General features: G+C 33.6%; 1 protein-coding gene across 7 annotated transcripts in view; it reads right to left on the bottom strand.

Moving 5' to 3' along the window:
• Nucleotides 1–21528, bottom strand: part of bru3 (CUGBP Elav-like family member bruno 3) — a 606527-nt gene that overhangs the window by 346199 nt on the left and 238800 nt on the right. For 5 of the 7 annotated variants that reach the window (XM_089246535.1, XM_089246540.1, XM_089246539.1 and 2 more), the window contains exon 1: nt 2156–3576. The exons of the other annotated variants lie outside the window; for them this stretch is intronic. The gene's annotated coding sequence lies outside the window, so the exon portion shown is untranslated. Of the gene's footprint in view, nt 1–2155; nt 3577–21528 lie in introns of those variants that run through there. 7 annotated transcript variants of the gene reach the window in all.

Raw genomic sequence — 21528 nt, 5'->3', positions numbered from 1 at the left:
AAATACGAAATTGGAAGAACATGACCCCACCTTATGTGCAAAGACAATTTGGAATTTATATCTTCAAACTGGCTGCAGTAATGAATGTTTAAAGGAATTTTTTTTGAACATATACGAAGCTACGCATTTAAAGGTGAAAAAAGCTTATAATTTTGACAAAAACATTTCTAATGCGTATCAGTGAAATCAAATGTACTGGGGAAAGTATATACAGTATTTTAACGTGTATAAAGAAGCGCTTTTGGCAAAAAATTGTGTCCTAAAAGTATAGAGGGTTTCTTATATATATGAATAGTATTTTAGATACAACAAATTACTCGATTTCTATCAATTTACGATGCGAGTGACTCTGATGATTATGTTGATGTAGTTGACTGTTATGTATCAGATGAGAGTGAGAATGAGGAATTTAATGACAGGTTTCCATGATGAACAAAAATATCTTTTTCATTATATCGTAAACTAAAAAATATCTTTGATGAAAATTTACTCCATATTTTAAGCCCAAAAACGGGGGTTCCTCATACACATTAAAATATTGTAGATCTTTATTGTAATATAATAACGTATATTCCTAGTTTTAATGCAATAGAAATATTTTAAGGTTTTACTTGATTGAAGGATGAAAACTGAAAGAAAAAGGTGAGATGTTTAAATAGTTTTCACTAACTATAGTTAACTGACTCTGCGTTTTGGACAGCTTTCTACATTCTGGTAATTATTTACTCCCTTTTTTTTATTAGTATATATATTTTGGTGCTGTTACCCCCACGTCAATTCTTTGTGCGTCGATTCCGACATTTCTGTCACTGTGGCCGTAATCTATCATATCCATCCTGGTTTACCCTAATCCATCAACCGTCTCCACGGTTGCCAATATTTCGCCTCATCTGCGTCGCCATTTTCGGGGGAAAATAGAAATAGCTACTTATTACATTGTGATATCTCTATCGCACAATGCTTATGTCTAATATAGATTGTTCTCTCCTTTTTTTTCACCATGAAATGTCCACGGGATTTAGGTGGTTAAGGCATTTTGAAGCTCGATACAAAAAAGGTGTACAGACGTTGTTATTGATTACTGTTAGACGTAAGTTATTTTGACATAAATGCAATCTGTAGGAGTATATTATTTTATATATTGAGATATGTTATTTTACAGTGTAGGAAATTCCGTGACCTATTTTGGGGATTCATTGGGAATTCTAAATTTATCAAGGGCAAAAATCAAAGTAATATGTATTAGATATAATACTAGTACATGTCAATATGCACGTTGAAACATAACTGTTGATCATCAACGCATAAATGCGCGCAGAGTTCTGTATAATTAAGCACGCGTAACTGTAACCTGGAGTCACATAGAAATGTATCGCTTCCATAAATTATACACTTTGTGAGTCAGGGGTGAAGATTATGTATTTACGCTTATCACAAAACTGATATGCATTATTTTGCACGCAAGCAAAGTAACATGATTATAGAAAAATCGGCAAGTCTACGCTTACACGCCTACTATTGTTCATAAATGTGAGTAACATTCTTGAATAAAAAATGGCATTGAGAATGGCATTGAGAAGCAAAAAGCAACAAATGATATCTTATTTTTACTTTTGTATGAAAGAGAGATTGCAATCAATTTTTTTTTAGGTATTTCCGGATATGATCGAAAACTACACTTAGATTATATATAAAAATAGTATTTCAAACAGAATTTCAGGTACAGTTACCAGGAATTACATACCGTATTTTACTGGTAATTTTATAATGCATATTGTACCTACTTCAGCAGGAGTGTCAAGCCATACGCCAAGTGTCAGATTTCTATACCTTACACCTAAATTTTTTTTAAGTGAAATTTTCATTACAAATACCTACATACTAATCATAAAATAGAATAATAATATTTCCACACAACAGAAACCAGCGTAAATATTAATATCGGCATGTTTTCTATTCATAACCAAACTCAATATAAAATAATCTATTTCATAAATTCATAAGCAGTCTGAGATGCTTGAAATGTTAATCAAGCAGTATTTCAAGAAACGGGACTTAGATGGAATCCCAGACGTACTAAATACGATTATTTTTGTGGGAAAGGGATGCAACATATGTTAGCGCGTACAGATGATTAGCAAGAAAAATTTCTTACCTCCTGATTTCCAAACTTGCTTCTTCGTTGTACCGCCCACGTAAGGACTTCGTACTTTTATTTTATTTTCTTATTTTCGGCACCAGCAAGTAAATGAATAATATCAATTTCAAATTTCTTGAATCTTCGTTCTTTTCCGATACGAAACAGTCAACAAACGATAAAACTATCGTTTAAATTCTGATAAAGTATCAATATTTCTTGGTAATGTCAATTTTGTTTTTCTTCTCTCCAAAACAAAAACAAAAAAATTGCTTCTAAATTGCAGATTTCTCGAGTATCGTTCCACGAAAAAACCAACCCGCAGGCAATTTCACTATATACTTTTTCTGAATAACTATTTTATATATTTTTATATGTGGTATGAAATATATTCTATACACGGAAAATCTGTTTTTAATAATTCGATTTCTAAGACGATTTTTATCTCTCCTTTTTTTGTCAGTAAATTCTAAAAGTCCTTAACAAGTTTTCGAAATCTAAAACGTATCTAACTATAATCTTTATATAGATGGATTTATTTTGCTAAATCACGAAAACTACCTAGTATTATATGTATCTATTTATTTATATATTTTTCGGGTAATTTTACCCACGTGGAGAGAGTTATTTTTCTTGTTCGACGATAATTTCTTCAAGAAAGTTTAATTCGGCGACGTCTCCTGTATAATTTAATCACAGTTATCCAATTTCAAGATAGTCCTATATTTTTGAATTTGGCACTGTTATGGATATTTTACAGAAATTTACAGCTTGAAATATTTTCTAGGGCTCGTTTCGGAGTACTAATATATTTTTTCTTGTGTACAACCCTGAGCACTTGAGACGTTAGAATAGTACTAGTTATCTTGAAGAAACTTGCTGGTGAGTTTTTCAGCACAAAAAATAATTATCGTATACAACGAAAGCGTTTTTTTTTTTATAGGAAGAAAACAACGAGTTGCACGTGGAAGGCTTGAGCGTAACCGTAGATGACACTAATGATTATTTTTGGTCCGATAATTTCAAGTTCTCTGGTTGCAAAGTTCACTTTTTCAGCAGTTTTCGGCTTCCGTGGAATCAACTGTTGATTATCTGCAACTTTCCGGGGGAGAAAACGCGCAACCGGTATCAACTCCTTTTACCGCGAGTAGAAAGACTCGAAGATGCAACAACATCTGTTCCCTATAAAATGTCCTCGCTGATCAATTTTTTTTTTTTTGGATTATAATTATTATTATATAATTATTATTTGGCTTTTTTTATCTATCGAGTGAGTCAATGGTGTTGCGTCCGTGCGGAATCGTCGCGGCGTCCAGTCTCTTCCATGGCCTTTCGACGACGTGGTTTGCTGCGTCCGTTCGTTGAATCGGATCTGCTGCTGGCTGGCTGCTATTTGGTGTTGGTGGCGGCTTCTTACAGTTTTTTTACTCGTCCCTCCGGCCGGCGCTTCGCTTTATCCAGTAGTCGATTCGCTCGCTGCCCGCGCGGGGAGTTTTGTGCGCGACGCACGTAGCGAGTGCGCATGTCCGCGCGCCGCACGCGCGCACGTTTTTTTCCTCCGCGCTCTTCCCCTCCGCCCGCTCACCCCTCACAGCGCCTCATCCACAGAGATCGAGGCTCTCGCAAAAGTCGGAGGAGGATGAGAGTCACGTGACGAGAGCGTCGTCATGGAAACGGGGGGGGGGGAGAACTTAGGGGGTGGAGATAAGGATTGAAGAGAAGGAGGAGGCGGAGGCGCACGCGTGTGTGTGTGTGTGTGTGTGGGAGAGGGAGATGAGAGCGAGGAGCAGAGAGTAGAGGCGAGCGGAGAGGAGGGAGGAGTAGGCCTCTAAAGGATATAAGGATGCTTTTAATTTCTACTGCAATCACTCCTTTTAATATTATGAAGGGAGTTTCCGCGAGGAGAGGTAGAATTTTAAAACTTTCTTGACCGCCCCTCTCCCCTCTCTCTCTCTCTCTCTGTCTCTTTCTCTCCCGCTGCAGCTCATGGTCGGTCGCCTCGTGCGGCCACTCGTTCGTGCTTTTCGGACTTGGTTCTTGACCAACAGATATCACCGAGGTTTCACGGAAAGGGATGCAACAGGCAAAACGCAACAATCGAAATACGTGAGAAATATATACAATTTTTCGCATATAAGCGTTTTTGTTCTAACAGGTGGTGTTTTCGATGAACATTTGCAGAGCTCCCGTGTTGAAATTTATTTCGATTTACGTCGTACGTGCTCGATCTATTACTTGCGGGTCGAATGACGACCTTGGAGTCATCTGATTTGGCCCATGGCCTCAAATTTAGGTTTGTGAAAATGGACTAAGCAGAGCACTTAACCAGGATCCTTAAGTGATCCGTGGCACATTTCCAGACCGCTTTAACTGACCCGCGGCTCATTTCCAGAGAAATTACGTCTCGGTACGGTTACAGATTATTTAAGCAACCCACGGCACATTTTCAAATTAATTAAGCGACATGCGGCACTGTTCTAGATCACTAGATAGGTAGTGGATTGCGGCGCCTTCTTACCTCAATTGTGTGACCAACGGCACATTTACAAATCATTTAAGTGACCCGTGGAAAATTTACAATTATATTAAGCGACCTGGGGCACTATTCTAAATCACTTAAGAGGCTCGCGGCACATTCGTACTACACTTAATTGACCCACGGCACATTCTCAGATCACATGAGTTACAGATCACTTATATCGCCCACTACACATTTTCAAATCACTGAAGTTGCCCGCACTCTTCATAAGGTTAAGTACCCTTGATTTACATGCTTTATAGAGATTTAATTACTATTTATTAGGGAATGACTTAGGCCGGTATTACACCATAAAAGTTTTGTAAAACTTCTTTTATTAAACTTGAAAAATACAACCGATAAGCTGATCGGTTACATTCGAGCAAATGCAACCGATTTTTTCAAGTTTTATAAAAGAACTTCAATAAAACTTTTATAATGCAATCCCAACCATATACATTTTTGTTCCGGCCGATATTGTGTGGAAGATTTATTTAAATTCAACTACAACTGAGCATGGAAAAACGCACATATAAATTTTCACGTGAAGAAAATAAGCCAGATATAAGTTCATCCTACTAAAACTAGAAATACTAAAATAAGTAAAAAATACAAAAATGGAATAAAAATGAAAAAGAAGTTAAATTGCTAAAAAATGGTTAAAATGCTAGAAAATGCTAGAAAGTGGAAAATGCTAAAATGAAGAAAAAAACATAGAAGAAACATAAAAACATAATTTTTTTCATTCAAATTTGTTTTACATATTTTTGTTTTACGTTTTCATGAAATTTGCTAAGTTTTTAAATATATTTTCCATCCATACTTTCTGTTTACATTTTTTCAGCCACCTCATTGGACGATTACCCATTTTGCTATTTGGATTTATATTTATGAGTAAAAATGTAACTAATAATGTTGACAATTATTGCTTTTAGCATCGAACTTTGTGTTTTTCCAAGCTATTTGATCTCAACATATTATACAGGGCGTGGCAAAATTAAATAATGATGATCGTAATGACACGGCGGACAAAAAATTCAGTTAAAATATGAAAACTTTCTTTTGATGTGTGGCACTATTCTGTTCAAATCAGCAGTTACTATTCACCGCTGTTCAGCAGTGAAATGAATCGAGTAATAATGTCTGTGTAGACTTTGGCGTCAACAGTGGAATCGAATAAAATAGCCTCCACAAACCGACGTGATGATATAGCGCACCAAACGCATTATTATTTTTTCATCACGTGAGGGCTATTCATGAACAATATGAGGGCTATTCATGAACAATATGAGGGCTACATTCATGAAGAATATGAGGGCTATTCATGAACAATATGAGGGCTATTCATGAACAATATGAGGGCTATTCATGAACAATATGAGGGTTTGTAGTGGACCAATACCAAAATTTCAGGCTATCTTAAAAATATGGCAAACTGCAATGATCCGCGCACGATACGATCGATGAACTAAGGGCTAACATCATTAATGCAATTCAGACACTAATTCTTGCAGACTGTAATGTCTCGGCCACTTTATTGTAACATTTATTGTAAATTCTTAGTTTTTCTAAACTTTTATTAAAGATAATGATGTTTCAATTCAGAAGTTTAAGGAGGTTGGTGTGTGCGCACGCAAGTTTTCGCAAAAGAAAAATTTTGATTTTTTCAATTTTCAAATACTATGAAATTATCTGAAATACTATTATTATTAAAAATATTTTAATATAAACTGCTGGCAGGCAGATATATGCTAATGTTTTCCACTGAAATTATCTTTTCTCAAAACTAAGTTTTTTGTTAGATAAGGCACATTTTTTCGAACACTACTCATTCAAATGTTTTGATATTTTGTGTGTCTCTCAACACTATGACGTTATACACTTTAATACGAGGATTTTTTTATTAAAATTATTTAAAAGTAATTTATGGCACAAAATATGGGTAAATTGTGGTGATTTTTAAAAAAAATTGCATGTTGTTGAAGTTAAAATTTGAGAAAAAATAACAAACAATTAAAATCCTAAATGGTCGTGTTACGTTTTATAAAATATCCAGAGTATTTGAGAAAAAATTGAGTGCCTAAAGTGAACAGAAAATGTTTAACTGTTCCTTAAAGGAAGGGGATTTTTCCCATAGGAAAGCATGGAAAGCCAATATCGTTAACCAACCCCCTTAGGGCGGTATTCACCGACATTGTTTAAACTATAGTCACAATTTTTTGATAGGAGATCGACACGGATTGGTTAAATTCAGGTTTCTAACCAATCTATGTTGATCTCTTATCCAAAAATTGTGACTACAGTTTATACCATGCCGGTGAATGCGACCCTTAATCTGTTATTTTCTGTTAAATAGTTCACATGCATTTGAAAAAAAACCATGAACTATCATGTGCGCGATTTTTGAAACACCCTGTGTAACTTACCGACATCTTGAACACCTCAATACGACTTTAACAAAAAAAAACAAATAAAACCAGGTTCAACCCCAAATATCATTATAACCGAATTTTACTTCATACCCATCTTATACCCGTGTTAATCAACTGAATAGCATTGAATATCTGAATGCTTGAATTAAAAAAAAAAGTCGGAAAATTTCCATTTTTTTCCGTTTTTACAAAATCCGTCGACAAAAAAAAAAAACAAATTCGATCCCGGAAAAATATCATTTTTTTTCCTAGTTTTCCAGGAAAAGAGAAGGGAATTGATCTACATATCGAATTTCTGACGGTGTAAATTTACGCCTTAGCAGCTGTTGAAGGGTCCTCTCGAAACTAGCATGAGGTATTCGGGTATCCCGAAAATTTCTCTCGCTGTTAAGTGAATAACAGGAGTTAGAAAAGATGAAAACAGAAATAAAAACCAAAAAAAAAGTTACTCAAAGCAAAAAAAAAAAAGCGGCTTCAAGCGCGATTAACCTCTAACGATACTTTTAATCTTCCCCGCTTGTCTCATCTTGTAGATGAAAAGCTTGTTACAAGCGCTTCCAACATGGTTCGCCCTCCCAACTTTTCCACCATGACGTCCTTTTACTCGTCGTAAGCACATGCTCACCAAGAGGTTTTCCACGAGGCCCCCCCCCTTTTTCTTTTATGACGTCATATCAGCTTGAACGTGACACGGATCCTCAACAACAACCACTATCCACCATCCAACGTTTTCCTATCTACAAACGAAAGACTTCACATGTGAAGACTTTGGCGGTGATGGCAGTAGTGGCGGTGGTGATGATCCTGCTGTTGTTGTTGTTGTTCGTTGTGCTGTAAAGTAGCCCAATGATGTTGTGGTGGTGGCCATGAGTAACAGTGATGGCGGGTTCGGGGGGATGAGATGAGCGAGTGGTGACAAGAACGGGAATGCAATTACCTTGCTGTAGTGGAAGCGTAAGGCTTATTAAAAGGCGAAGAGGATCTGCTAAAGGGGTACTTACATGTTGAAGGTAGCAAAGGGAAAAGCTATCGCATAAAATTTCTCATCGCCCTACTTCTCTTTCGCTTGGATAGTGTGATGTTCCCACCACGTTCTAACACCGTCAAGGATAATAGAAAAGCCAGGTTTTTGGGATAAGACAAAATATTTTTACCCCACGTTTCGTGCTCTGCTCAGACGTTTTCGTTTCACTCTGTCACGGTAGATTATGCGTTTAGGTTGCTCGTCACTTCCAAAATTCTAGCAACATTGCTCTCCTGGTGAGTGTGACTACCGGGGAGTGGTTCTATTGGAGACCACAATGAAATGAAAAAAAAATTGAATGTTTTGGTGAAACTGAATAATACCGTATATTATTCCTCCAACTTGAGAGCCACCAAAACGATAGCAAATTGGAAAACCGTGTATAGACATTTTGAAAGAAAAAAAATCTTTATATTTTTAAGATATAAAAGGTTATTTTTTCACAATTAAAAAAAAATGGAGTAGACTGTGTCATAGACAAAGCCGCAAGTTTTGACGTGAATACTTTCTTTGTGCCTTGAACCATGTGGTAGATACTGACATAATGAAATTGGTATCATCAGATTTGTCTTTGGAATGGCTAACAGACGATACTAATGCCGTCTATTTGCGTTGCGAAAAAACATTAAAGGAATTTCGGTACGAATATGGGCCCCAAGCCTAGCGCCTATACCGGAAAAAGTATTAAAATCAAAGTGCCGTCATTGGATTTATCTCAGAAATGCGTATTAGACGAAATCATTGGCTTGTATCTGCGTCGTGAACCTGTCAAGATATAGCGTAAAATAATTTCGCTACGAAAGAGGACCGTGAGCCGTCAAAGTGACTTCATTGGATTTGTGTTAAGGACAACTAACCACAGACAAAAAAAAAACACTGATATATTCTGAATAATTCCTATGATAATGAGCGTTTAAATTATTTCATCATATATTTTTTTAGGGATAAAATTCCTGAAAAAATCATTTTTTTTAGGAATTAAAAGAGAGAGAGAGAGAGAGACGTATCCACGTCAAAATGATTAAAACCTTCCAAATATTTTTCCTATTTACTCATTCTCCCACTCTCCACTTTATGAGACAGAATTAAACGTTTTATACAGCATCAATATCTAAACATGGGCAAAAAGTCATGGTTATACCAAATGTTCAGTATGCTCAGCTCGATATGAGAGATGGTTACCGTTCGCGGGCCACAAACCGTTGTATATATCGTGCTGTGTGTCTTGATATGATTTCTTTGGAGTCCCTCTGACGTAGAACCGTCTTAATGCAGGGGTTCACCTGGGCGCTGCCTGTGAATCTGTTGGTGCACGAGAACCTTAGATGACAATGCATAGTGATTATTATAAATTGCGTCCACCTTGTAGTGGTCTTGGTGTATTAGAGGGCCCACCACGATGCTGAAACATGTCTTTGTCTTCGTGGGACGAGTTGAACCCACTTTGCGGGCCAGAATTAGTGCGCTATGGGGAGTGTCAATAAAGCTAGCGCTGAATTTTTTTTCTTGAAAAACTGACCCGTTTTACCAACCTACCTAATGTAACTGAAAGATTTTCTGAACAAAAATACTTATACACGAGTATATACGGTAATGATTTATTCCTATACTTTGTATTTAGTAGTCATTTTATGAATGCGTAGTTATATAAAATTTCTCTTGAAAATTTACGCTCTTCTAACTGTTTGTCACTGTTTTCCATGCGGAAGATATAGTAGTTTAAAAAACGATGTTCCCCAATGCTTGTTATTGAGACCATCGCGATATAACGACCAGTACGGTAAGTTCCAAATAATTTTATATAGATCCCCGCGTTATTGTTTACCAAATACAACGACCTACAAAGATTATTGAGTCCAAACTCAGCTCTGCCTGTTTTTGTATAGACACAAAAACCGTTTTTTTGTTAGCCAAAATTGTGGCATTTGATACTGGAAGATGTGGTACATAAAGTATGTTTAAGCAATTTATTAAAATGTATTTTTTGCTAACCAAAGGCCGGGATTACACTTTAAAAGTTTAATAAAAAAAATCTTTTACACGACCTGAAAAAAACCAACCAATTAGCCGGTTACATTCGCTCAACTGTAACCGATATGCTTATGGGTTGGATTATACAAGTTTTATAAAAGAACTTTTCTAAAACATTGCAACTTTTTACATTTTAATAGGAGAGGGATACTGCAAATTTTTATTACGTCCAAACATGGAATTGTTTTACAAGATGATTTTCGATATAACGTCCGTTTTTTGTGGGGGTTGTTACAACAAACGCCGACTGTATTTGGCTAACTATACTAAAGTTTCTACTCGGATATTTCCATTATCATACTTTCGTCATATCCTATGAATATCCAAGATTGATTAAAAGCCATAGACCGGAATGATAAACGAAGAATATCGAACATATTTGAAAACCTCACTTTCAAAACAATGGAAACACTTTCAAATATAGATCAGTAAATGGCGAAGTTTCTCTTGATAACAACCGTATCGAACAAGAATCGTATTCTGAGTTAAGGAAAACCCTTGAGACGTCGATATTTTGAGAAGAATACACAATCGAAGACACACACACACACACACACACACACACTCAGTCCCGAATAATTCTTCGTGTGAATCGAAAATTAATTTCCATAAAACTACTCGTTGCATCTTTCAGACGTAAATTCACCGCCCAATTATTGTTCCAATTCAACAGTGAGGTTGATATAGAACTTCTACAATTCAAATGATTTGCTTTCAACGCACGAAAAGCCTCGCCAACGTCTGGCGATGAGAGAATCACCATATCAAATGTGCGAACTTCCATTCTTATTCTAATATTCTATCCAACTATTCTACATTGAATAGACAGCTTGAGTTTTAGCTATAGTTAGTCAAAGCACCGAGGAGAACTTGAACATACCGCTCGCAAACGCGCGCTATAGCAAAAAAATACGCTAAAATAATTTCCAATATACTTCGCAAGCCAACAATAGAGCCGCACAGCTGCGGTCGCGCATAACTCCGCGCTAACGGTAATGATGTGAAAACAATATGTATCAATTAAATTTTTTTAGTAAGTAAAACAAGGTCACTTCAAATAAGAAAATAATAAAACATACAAGTTTTACGGAATCTTATTCATCTCGCGATGGGGACTCTCCACCACCCGGGGTCAATAAATGCAATTGTTTGGAACCCCAAATCAAATAGGTGGGGGGGGGTCTCAAATTATTGAACGCTTTCATCAATTCTTAAATTATTTTTTTTATTAATCCTGAATTTGTATCAATTGTTGAATAATTTCTTTCATTAATTATGGAATTATTTCTTTCATTAATTATGGAATTAGTTCTTTCATTAATTATTTAATTATTTCTTTCATTAATTATGGAATTATTTCTTTCATTAATTATGGAATTATTTCTTCCATTAATTATTTAATTATTTCTTTCATTAATTATGGAATTATTTCTTTCATTAATTATGGAATTATTTCTTTCATTAATTATGGAATTATTTCTTTCATTAATTATTTAATTATTTCTTTCATTAGTTATGGAATTATTTCTTTCATCAATACCGAATTTTCATTAATTCTGGAATTATTTCTTTCATCAATACTGAATTTTCATTAATGCTGAGATATTTTTTTCAATCAATTTGTTTTATTCATGAATCTAATGAATCACTAATTTTCATTAGTTTTTACATTATATCTTCCATTAGGTCCTACTTTTTATTAATTTTGGGTTTTTTTTCCATGAGTTTAAAACCGTTCTAAATTTTCATCAATTCGAAATTTTCATTAATTTTTGAGTTAATTCATATTCAAATTGTGTGTTTATATATATTTTTTGTATGGTTGTTTTTCAGCATCCCTGTATATTCTGTAATAATGTATGAATTCTTGTATGCCCGGTACCCCTGCGCCCCCCCCCCCGCAATTATTTTCGCACCGGACTTATTGTAAAGGGTGGCTCTGATCAACAAAGACAAAAACTCGTATTCTCTGTTTATGTATCAAAAACATCTCATAAAATTTATTCAGAAAGTAATTTCATTCAAATTCATTCGAGTCCCGATCATTAACTACGAGTCTGGTGTTCATTCATTAAATTAAAATTAGTTACGGAAGATATGAAATAATAAAAAAAAATGAAATAAAATAAGGAGAGGCTACACTTGTTTCGGTTCGAAAGAAGAGAGAGTGATAGAGGTATACAGCATGGATTCAACCATTTTCTACGATGATCTGTATTGCTTCTTCAGTCACGCAATAAGGAGATTAACAGAGAGAAACTTGAAAATACTCAGTTCTAGTGGAGCAACTACTTAAGAGAATCTCAAAAATCGATATAAAATATGTTGAGATGAAAACTATAAGATTCAACTGTAGTCCAATATCAGTTATTATATTTTGTGGTTCGAGTAATAGAAAGTATCGGAGGACTCTTCGTCAAATGACTGGGAATTAGTGTTGGGTGGTGTTGATCTATCGGATATCATTAAATCATACATTCAATTATAGGCACATTAAAAGGGAAGTTTTATTCTGTTTTTTTTTTGTTGATGGTGCAGATAGGTTTTTCTTCATGTTTTCCACATCACAAGGAAAACAGAGTATTCAATCGCTAATGCCGAGACGATATTGTATCATTTGTTTAACGAGATTGGGCTGACGATTAATTAAGGTAGAGATTATTAACTTGGAGTATTTTACCGATATCTGAATCGACTCAAGCAGCTAATAACATCTAGAAAGCTATAAAAATAGGAAATTTTGAATTATAAAAAACCCATAACTGACCATCGTCCTGTATACATTGGGACAGCGGCTTCAAATGGTCACTGCGCTAATATAAACTTAAATTTCACTTAGTTTGATATTTTAAAATTAATATTAAAGATATTGCACCAATATCCACTGAAGTGATGCAGATTAAATTTCAGGTTAAATTAAATTTATTTATACATGCGTTTTATTTTCACGAAATTTCGGGCGGCGTTGATCTTTGGATATCATTGAGTATATTCAATTATAGGCATATTAAAAGGGAAGTATTATCCATTTTTTGTTGGTGGTGCAGATAGTTTTTATTCGTGTTTTTCGACATTAAAATGAAAATATGAAATATTAAATCCCTTATGATGGGACTATACGGTCTCATTTATTTAACGAGATTAGACTGATGATTAACTAAGCAAGAGATTATTGACTGGAAGTATTTTACCAATATTTTAATTGACACAGGCAGCTAATAACATTTAGAGAATTATAGAAATAGGAAATTTTGAATTATATAAAACCCGTACTTTTGACCACCGTCCTGTATACTATAGGGCAGCCACTTCAAATGATCACTGCGCAAATATAAACTTTTATTTCTCTTACTTTGATATTTGAAAATTAATATTGAAGATATACTATTGCACCAATATCCATTGAAGTAATTCAAATTAAATTAAATTAATTTTACATATGCGTTATATTTTGACGAAATTTCTTAGTATTTTGTTTCAATGCATTTAATATGGTATACTTGGAATATGTTTTGCTGGAAAATTAAATTTTGCGTGTTTCTGTTGTTGACAGTTAATGCATTTGACGAAATGAAAGAAATATTTTTAAAGATTTACTTTCTTTAGATTCTGTATTTTAGCCCTCTTTGTCAGTATCCATTGAATTGGAAAATATCAAAGTCCACTAATATCTAAGAGTCTTTATCATTGTCCTATATTTATGACATTCTGTGATTAATCAGTTCATAAAGTTTTGGTAATATATATATACGATCTTATATCTTTTATAACTGAGAATAACGTTTGAAAATGATCGTACTAACATATAAAGATCCGAGTCATTCCTAAGATGACATTTACCGAATGTTTAGATACCTCAAACGATCAGTTTAACCTTGTGGAATCAAACTGATCTGATTCACTTCCAGAACAATATATAACCGGAATTGAAATATAAAATGCACATGTTTAATCGATAAAGAAAACCAAACTAATGGTCCGCTTTGTGTACCACTTCACCCGAACAAAATTCGAAGCAAAAGTATAAATATATATTTAGAAAAGAAAATAATAAAAGATCCCTCAAATCACAACTTACTTACACCAGCTGTATAACATTCGCAAAACCGCATAGAAATTGAAGCTCCGATTACCATAAATAAACAAGTGACACGGCAAAAAAGGAACGGGAGGAGGCACATAAGATCGATCAAACCAGAAAGATTAATAGTTTTTGAAATCATCGCAGAGCAATTTTCTTTCCTCTCGTTTGAGAAATTCTTCGGGGCATATTCATCGATGGCATGAGAGAAAAGAGAAGAAATATATATTGGTTCCCGTGGAATCGCTTCAAAAGATGTGCAGTTCAAAAAAAAAAAAAAGAAATGATAAAAATACACACACAAACATTCTAAAATATATCGATTAAAAGACCTCAGAACCAGAAAAGCAATACGCCTGGAAGCCTCAAAAATTGCAGGGATTTCCTCCGGACTCCAAGGAAATCAAAACCTTTCAAATTCGAAACCACAATTTTTATATACTTTATTTTTTTAATATTTTTTTTTTCAAGTCTTTACAGATACAAATTCATAATAAAGATCCTTCAAAGCCTAAAGCAAAGTGAAGCTAAAAGAAGTTTAAAAAATTTTTTTCTTCTTCTTGAGGTGGAAAAAATTTTTTTGCATTTCGACATTGATTTATTTTTCAATGAGAAATATTCGGAATTCTTATTTTTCTTTTAGTCCATTGCTTTTCACCGATCGTTGGTTTTTGAGAAAGCAGTAACTGAATGGCAATGAATTGCATCGGAAATTCTTCTCTTTTTGGTATGTATGTGTATATATATATATATTTGATTTTCATTAAAAAAATCTGAAACATCCATTTCATATCACTGTGATATTCATATCGGTGTCTTCTACTAGTGGCAAATAAGAAAACGAAATGCACAGGATTGTATAAATCTGAAAACCAAGATTCAATATCACGTGTTAAAAATTTCATTTTGAATAGATTAGAAAAAAATATACATGATTTAATTAATATATGCATCCGTCAAAATGTTTATATGAAATTCCCAAATAAAATCCAACTCTATGTATACTTGTATTTCTACCGTGTGGAATGTTTTTTATTTTAAAAGTCAGTTGTTGAAATTTCATTAGGATTGATGACCACGTGTGTCGTATTACGACAAAAAACTTTTGAGATGGATAACTTGTTGGCAGTGTAAATGCTACTTTTCCTCTATGAGAATATATCGGCAACAGAAACAACTTACTGTTTTATACAAATACAAACACAAAGGCCACAACGGGCAGAATGCCCAACGAGGTGGCTGAAAAAAGATGCCCATTAAAATTAGGATGCCAAATATAATAACAAAAAACGGGGACCACCAAATGTTTTTAATGTTACTTATTGGCTTCTTTATTTCGTTGGATTCTTGCAGAACTTGCTAAGATGATTCCAACAGCACGTCACATAGGGCAATATTAAGCTGTACCAATTTTCGATGTGAAACATCACTTTTCGTAGTACTTCATGTTTGCAACACTATTGCGTCGTGCGATGACGTCACACTGAGATCAAACACTTATTGAATTCTCATGTTTTCAATGAGATATTGAACATCGTCTTCGTATGTGTTGCGTAAAAAATATTCAAATACAGGTGGAACTCGAGGCTGATTGATGATAACAATAATATTTTACTTCAAATTGCACTGTAATTATTCAAATTAGATTTATTCATAAATGAAAAAAATATATAAATGTAGTTTAGCTGGCATAATGATTTTTAAATTCGAATCCCGTGTAAAAATTTATAACATATAGATTTGAAATTACGTAAATGACATTTTTTCTAAGATATCATCTATTGACAACCGAAACAACTCACAGGAGGAAACATTCAGTTCTTTTATAACCTTACCGATCAACTAACTTAATGATCAACATGAATTCTAAAACACCATAACAATCTCGAGTAAATTAATTTGAAAATTGGAAATAAACCAAAAACTGTAAGTTAAAAATTTAACGATTAAATAAATTTCTATTTTGCTATTAAGTAGAATTCATTTTTTGTTTGAAATATTTATTACATCCGAGGGGATGTCACTCTCCGCACAAAGGTTTTAACAGCTGGTTGATGTAAAGATTGTTTTTTCGACCACCAGATGGCGATACGTCGCCATCTGGTGGCATTGTCAGAAATTGTGAGCTTTGGCCCAAGTTATGTCCGACCGTCCATGTGCGGTCCCGTTCGGTGCCCACGAGCTCCAAGGAAAGCTCGAGATATTCGTTGCCTCTGTAGTCTAGTGCGTTCATCCGGAAAGTGAAAGGACGTGGGTTCGATTCCCCGCAGGGGCAGTTGAATTTTCTCTTTCCAAAAATATATATCTTCGTATCAGCTAGCTGTTAAAGCGTTTGTATATTTATTATATTCGTCTAGTAAAGTTATGCTATTGTTACACGTGAGATAAGCCAACTCAGAAGAGAACTTTTATTTTAAGAAACTTCTTCATTGCATGAAAAACTCGTTCATGTTAAACTGAATGATTTGGTTGCATGTAATTATGGTACATGGTGAAAATTGAATGTCAAGTGACACAACAGATAATGATATGTGGCATTTTGAAACATCATATCTGGTATGAAATGAATTGAATGCCAAATATGGCACTAAAAAGTATTTCCATTCATAATAAAAAATACACTGAAAGTGAAAGAAATAATTAAACAGCCCTCTATAAATGAAAATTTCTTCATTCCGCAGACGTCAAAAAAGCAAACAAACGCATCATTCGACTGAAGAATTGATGAGCATCACTTACCAAATATATCTCAATTCACTGGCAATTGACAATGAAAACAGATAAGAAAAATTAATTAAAACTTACTTTAGAAATAGATTTTTTTTTTCTCAACCATTCTTTTGTATTTAAAAAAATATTCTCCTGGTTTGTCTCAAAATAATAGGACAGGCATAGAAACAAATAGTACTTACCTAAAAAGAAAGTGAAAAGAGAAATTAAACGTTGCTGAAAAATTCTGCAAAAAAACAAGCATGTGAATATTACATAAACATTAAAAATTCAAGAAAATGTATTATTGAATAAGATCATTTGTGAGATTCATCTTCTTTTGAAAATATTTTTTCAGAAAATTATCCTTTCAAAGGAACGTCTTGAACCTTCATTAAATTCTCTTTACTTTTTCACATAAAAAAAAAAATGCTTTAAATAGCGAGTCTGAAGCAACAGGAATAAGAGGAAAGAAAAGGTCAAAAGAAAGAATCAATTGCGAAAACAGGTTGGCGATATACATATAAATAACAGTGGATAAGAAAAAATCGAATACAAGAGATTCAAGGAGATAGAAAGATTTTGAATTTTCTTTTCATCACCAGATGGCGCTGTTTTTCAAGCTGTTGCTCTACTGCCGGGAGATTAACGATCTATATTTCTTCTCCCAGAAGCATCGAGGATAAAAGCAACAGTTCGCATGGAGAGGTGCTGAGAGTTGAGGAAATCGAATCTATTGCGGAAATAAAAATAAAATGCTAAAAAATTTGTGAGATTTTTTTTTGTTTTTTTCGATTTATTTCCGTAAATTAAAATAACAGTTGCAGAAGAGTTGGAAGTTTTGATCGGTAAATATCAGAATTCTAACGAGAAATTTATCATTTTTTCGCGTTTTTTCATTTTGTTTCTTATCCACCTGGATAGGAATGAATTACATTTCTGTTTATTGAGTTTCATTGTTTTAGCCCTTAAATGCTTGATTATTTTCGAGCTGATAACTTTTTTCATAGTTAATTTAGCGTAGAGAAAGCTGGGAAAAATATTTAAACAATAATTTTCGAATTGTACTGCTTGTGCAAGGCTTTATTGAAAGTGTTCAAAGCCTCAAAAATGCACATAAAATAAATTTATTGAATTAATATTACTTTTCAAATTAAATGACTAACTTTTTGTGATTCAAACTATAGTTCGAAGAAAATTCAGATAATAGACTCCAACGAAAAACAAAAAACATTTTGATAAATTAGCGAAATCACAGTCACATATGCTCTACAACGAACAAAGAGTTGTTGTCGTTAATTGTAAAATGGGAAGAATATGGCTTCACTTTTTATGTGAAGGTGATTTTTAGTTTTTAATCTGCGAACTGACTTCAATTATGAGCATTTAAAAAATGCTTGGTATATACGCATTAAAAGAGTAAATTAGCAAACGTCATCTTTGCAAATAATCGTATTGACCAGCTTTCCTCAACCTTTCAAACCGACCAGTAGAATGTGTGAAATAATTTGACAGACCACTTGCGTCCGGTATTAAGGGACATTCTTTTAATTTTGGTTGTTTTTTACACAATAAAAATATATCGAATTTCTAATATTTACTAAGGTCATCAATACCTAGCATTTTCATAATATAAAAATTATAGTATGATAATTGTGACAATTATTATTTATCTCGCATATATTTCAAGTTCCACGTTTTTTCGAAATTTTTCAGCAATTTATTAACAATTGGTGATTATGCTTACTTTTTGCAATTTTTTTGGTCACAATTGACGATGTAACGTATGTTACCCTATTTGATATCCCAGTTTAACGTGTTTTTCTCAATAAAATATGGTGCGAAATAAAATTTTAATGCAGCCCCCAACCTTCAGCAATTTCAGCAGTAATTAGCAAATTTGTATTTGAGGAAATAAATTGAATTTTTTGACTAAATGAGTGAGACCTCCCGTATAAACATGTTGGGGTAAATCAAGAAGCTATCCATACTTAGAATAAGACAACCATAAGTATTCTTTATGGGCATTGTATGATATTTCTCACGTGTATATATTGTTTATAATTTTTGTTAATTGCATTTTTAATTGGGTTGCTGTATTTTTGAAATATATGACATCCATATTTTTATGGGCATCTTTTTCTCAGCCACCTCGTTGGGCATTTGGCCTGCTGTGGCGTTGTATTTGTATTTGTATTTATCGCATCCCGTAAAGTCGCAATTCCCGAAATTTTCCACGATGATCCACGTTCATTGGTATAATTTTTATTTGAAGCTATATGAATATTACTAAAATGAATTACAAAGATTGAATTAATTTTCATACAGTTATAATTATTATTTTGTTGGAATTAATTTTATCAAGTCTGCTCTTGCTGACCACCTATACCATCATCGTAGACCATAGGTTGAGAAACACTAGTATTGACTGGTATACATGATATCTTAGAATCGATTATCATCACATATATCATGGTATATTTCTCCACAAGGAATTTCATCTTATATCTTGTGACTAACAGTTTCGTCTCTAACTGTACATTCATGTGAAACTTCCCTACATGTTAATATATATTTAATGTGGTCAAGTAAAAAACCACTCGGATCACACTGGCATTAAGTGGTGCTTCGTGAAAATATTGAACGTAATAAAATAAGAAAGAAAAACCTTCCAATTGCTTAGGATTTCGTAAGAATAAAAAAAGTAAGACAGCGTCTGCCATCGAAGACCAAGGTTCTGATGACAAGAAAAGAAGGGGGAAAAAAATCGATATATTGCACCTGGAATCAATAGAGCAGAACCAATCGATTGGGAATGATGATGGAGTGCTGAAAGACCTTTTTAATACTTTAGATTAGTTACCGGGCTCAGGGAGCGATCATTCTACCACAGGCATCTCTGGGCCTGCATTGATTGGATAAAAAAAGTTTTTCTTTTCCTTCCCTAGTTTTCTTTCTTTTTTCCTTTTTTTTTCCCCGAGAATTCTTCCGAAAAATTCTCTAGTAGACCAATAGGCTGTCAAGATACGAGAGCTACGAGCTTATTGTGAAAAAGTACTTTATAGAGGTAGACTAGAATCGTATCGACTACATATAGTAAATTTTTTGTGTGAACACATAGAAGATAAAGTTTGTATTTTATTCGACGAATATTAAACAACAATTTGTGCTTTTGGTTCCCAATCTGATATATATATATCCAGCGCCTCATTCATCATATACTGGAAGTCCCAGAACTTTTTTCGGTTACTCCTATATACAGGCTGAAAACTAGTTTCCGTTCCAACTCGAATAACACGTGAAACGTTGGCTATAGTAACATACTTTTAATTACAAAAAGTATTAAATAACATGTTCCTTCTTTCAGATATGTCACTAGGAGCCTTATTTATTTCGAAATAAAAATGTAAATTTTTTTATACAGCCCCCCCCCCCTTACCCTCTTAATCCCAATTGAAAAGTTGTGGCCCTGTCTTTCCTGGGCACGACGAAAATAATCCATGTTTCTAAGTGCAGTATTAGTCGAAATATTTGAGTTCTAAAATTGCTGAAAATTTCAAACAGCAAACTTGTCTGTTAATACATTCCGTTCTTTCCATCAGTTTCAGTGAAATTCAAATATTTCAGCTAATATTGCACTTAGAAACATGAAATATTTTTGTTGAGGCCAGGAAAGGCAGGCCACAACAAATTTTCAATTAGTAGTTAGAGGACAGGAGACAGTATAAATGAATTAAATTTTTTGATCCCAGTACTTACACGGTCGCTGGTGAAAAAAAATAAATTCATATCTGAAATGAGCATGGTATTTGAATACTTTTACTAATTTATATTATGTTTCTATAAACAACGGTTTACGAGTTATTTAAGTTCGAATGAATAATGAATTGAAGTTTACATTAATAATTTTAATTATATCCATTAATGTGATAAATAATTTTAATAATAAATTGCACCAGATTTTTAGTGGAATTGATTGGACGGATTTTAAAAATTCATACGCCGTTATTCCAGTAGTTAATTGATTACAGCTTTTCAAGTTGTGGTATTGCAAAGAGTTTTCTCACAATTGTAGACATATGGGAGAGTTTGTTTTTTATTGTCATAAATTCTGCCGCAATATAAACGTTTATTCATTGTGGAAAAATAAAACCTAAATACTAAAGACAATTTATATGCAAATTATTCTTTTCTCGAAGTTTCTAGTTTCTTTATAATCCCTTTAATTTTTAGTAACTTTCTTTAGTTGTAGTTTTCATCCATGAATGTTATAGGCATCATTTATATTTTTTTGTCATCTCGTTGGGGCTTCTATTTGTGTTTGAGTTCGAGAATCAATGCATAAGGATGGTTTTACCGATTGACATCAGTCCGACTACTAAATAATAGAATGAATAGATATATACAATTTTACTAGAAGCAAATGCGTCATTCATATCACAATTTTTTTCTTTCCGACCAATTACGTTATAACTCAACTCCACGTATATTTATTGTAAAGGGAAATACGTAGACAGTACAAAGAGATTTAATGATTTGATTTCCATCAAATTACGTCTAAAATATCGCAGAATGAGCGGAAATTCATAAACACAA

Source organism: Pholcus phalangioides, unplaced genomic scaffold, assembly GCF_987345545.1.
Source record: "Pholcus phalangioides strain wild (caught in Gottingen) unplaced genomic scaffold, Ppha-v1.0 ptg000017l_1, whole genome shotgun sequence".
NCBI lineage: Eukaryota > Metazoa > Arthropoda > Arachnida > Araneae > Pholcidae > Pholcus > Pholcus phalangioides.
This window is presented reverse-complemented; position numbering and strand designations above follow the sequence as displayed.